Source organism: Camelus bactrianus, chromosome 21 (assembly GCF_048773025.1).
Source record: "Camelus bactrianus isolate YW-2024 breed Bactrian camel chromosome 21, ASM4877302v1, whole genome shotgun sequence".
In the NCBI taxonomy this organism is placed as follows: Eukaryota; Metazoa; Chordata; class Mammalia; order Artiodactyla; family Camelidae; genus Camelus; species Camelus bactrianus.
Genome location: NC_133559.1, coordinates 27,330,711 through 27,333,465, shown reverse-complemented (window position 1 = coordinate 27,333,465; position 2,755 = coordinate 27,330,711). Strand labels below are relative to the sequence as shown.

At 45.2% G+C, this 2,755-nt stretch overlaps 1 non-coding gene across 1 annotated transcript; it reads left to right on the top strand.

Annotated features, from left to right (window-relative positions):
• The first annotated feature begins 2,152 nt into the window (after positions 1-2,152).
• TRNAI-AAU (transfer RNA isoleucine (anticodon AAU)) lies at positions 2,153-2,225 on the top strand. The gene has a single exon. It is a non-coding gene; the product is annotated as a tRNA-Ile (tRNA).
• Positions 2,226-2,755: the final 530 nt, after the last annotated feature.

The window sequence follows — 2,755 nt, the reverse complement described above, 5'->3', positions numbered from 1 at the left end:
AACTTTGCTCCTTCTGTACTGATTACTTCTGTCAGCACCTAGAGACACAGAGCGAAAACACCGAGAAGAACCCTGGGGGAAAAGAGAGGAGAGAGAGTGGGGAGGAAGGAGACATCTCGAAAAAGGAAATGGGTCAAAATCTAGGAAATGAAATCAAGAGTCTGGTCATAAATCCCAGGTAAGTCCCTCGAGGAGAGGGACCCCAACAGAACAAGGCGAATACAAAGCCCCAAGGGTCAGTCATTGCTCAAATCAATGAACAAGAAATTGAGCTTTGGAAGATAAGACGTGCAATGGTCAGTTCAAATCAATAATGAAAGGCAGCAGTTACACATACTTTTGAAGACCTGGGTCCAGGAAGCTCCCAGGAAAATGATTTGTTCATCCTGAATGAGTCTGGCGTATGACCATCTTTATGATCTCTTTAAGCCCTTTAGATTCTGCTTGACAGAAGAGGGTGGACCAGAGCTGCAGCATGTCTTATGTGATCTCCCATAATGTTACTCAAGGAAACACAGGAGAGTTCCCAGTAATATGCTCCATTCCCTAACTGGTCCTGCTGTATTAATAGACAGAGAGTGAAGAACCAGGATGGGTTTCTGTGGCTCTTTCAAGATCTGAGGACTGTGTGACGCATGCCCAGCTGCAGTGTGGGGCAGTGGATGCCAACACTTAGAAGGCACACAAAGTAACCATATTCACCTATTTTTTAAACACTTTTCTCTTTGTTTGGGCAAAAAAGATTTTATATATTAGGTGAAATTCTACACTAAGTTTATAGCCTATAATACTATGACATTCCTTGCTTTATTTAATGCTTTGAGGAATTCTGGTACTAGCAGTGTTCGACCTGGGAAAGGGACTGGGTCAGATGCCACTGGAGCGATCAGTGTAAGCAAAGAGGCCCTGAATGCCGGTGGAATATCTCCCAGGCTGGTTCAGACTTCAGATCAACCTCTCACCCGTTGCTCTGTCTTCATACAATGTCAGCCTTCCATCACGAGGCTAAAGGAAGAGCAGGGAGAAAGGCACTGGTCAGGTATCATGTGAGGACCTTCCCCACGTTATCTTACTGAGTAACAACCACCTGTAAAGTAGGCACTGATGTCTTCATTTCCAGATGGTGAAGCTGAGGCTCAGAAAGCTTTATTATTACAGATAATAAACTGCAGACCTGGGAGTCTGACCTCGTGTCTTTCCGGGGTGCATTCTCTGCACTGTCCTATCTCAGTGTGAGACCGAAAAAGAAAGGTATTGCAGGGGTGGCCTCCCTGCACTGACATTTTCGCTTATTCCATATTAAGCTACACTGCATTTCTCAAGGATTCCCTCAGAAATTATTTAGTCAATGAGCCTCCACTGGAAAACAAATGACTGACATACAGGAAATGTTCTTGTAGGAACATATAGAAAAACATGCTCACTGATAATCAAAAACAGAGGTGAGATTTTTAAACACCCTTCCTTGGACCTTCAAGCCAGCTGTGGCCAAACCCTAAGTATGCATGTGCCTGTTTATAAGGGTGAGCCACCCGCTCCATTCTGAATTCAAGGAAATGGGCTGGGAATTCCCAGCCCTTGTTTTTCCTGATCTGCTGGTGCCCTAATCCTGATCCAACGCTCAGCTTAGTGACCTTGACCTCATCTCTGGAGGCCTGTCTTTATATTTCCCACCTGATAATTTGGTCCTAGCTTGATTCCTTGGACTTCCTCCAGTTCATCCTTTTGGTTCCCAAGGAATTGCCCACCCTAGGCTCAGTGCTGAGGAATTGGATCTGGCTACAGCCATTCAGTTGACTGTGTTGGCATTCAGGAGAAAGGGTGAGAAGGCTGACTTTTTGTCTAAACATTGTAAGGGACTCTCCATGCTCCTGTGGCAAAAGTTAATTTACCCACTGGCATGTTCTACTTTCAGTTTATGGGAAATGGAATATATGGGAAAACAGAGTATTCCAGAAGCAACTGCCCACAACATTGGCTCAATTACCAGAAGTGATGAAGGAATGTTGTCTCTGCCTGCAAGCCTTATGGACTTTTACTCAGCCTGTCACTTTCTCTCGGGTGCTCCAAGTAAGTACGCTGCTTCTCGGAAAGTGTTTTTGGTCTGGGCAATGCAATACTTGCCACGTAGACCAAAAAAATATTATAGGAGGGTGGGTATAGCTCAGTGGTAGAGCACATGCTTAATGTGCTTGAGATCCTGGGTTCAATCCCTAGTACCTTCATTAAAAAAAAATTATTTAAATTTAAAAAAAAAATTATATATGGCAGAGCTATAGACTTCATGCCAAGAGCCTTTGACCCCACCAGAGGACACAGTTCTTTTGTGAAGCCATGGCTGTTGCCCTTCACAGTTCTCCCGTATGAACTTCCAGAAGGGTCACTGGGCTTTCAAATTTCCCCTGGACAGAAAAAGTTAGCTTCAGCATAAGAGTTGGTGGGACCACACACAAGTGACTTGGCCTCCCTGTGCTGCAGTTTCTTCAGCAGTAAACTGGGGGTAATCATGGTACCTACTTGACAGTCACGAGAATTAGACGAGCTAACGCACGTGAAGATCTGAGAAAGCACCTCTTACGTAATGAGCCCCCAGGCGAGGTTAGCTGTTGCTGCTGCCCTGGTCCTTCGGGAACAAACAGTAAATGCCCTTTGCTGTTAACATTTCTCAGGGGGATGATGGGGGACAGTCAGTTTCTGCTCCTGCCTCCTCAAATAGCTTCCCCTAGTCAGGTCTTGGAGCACAGGACATTTTCTG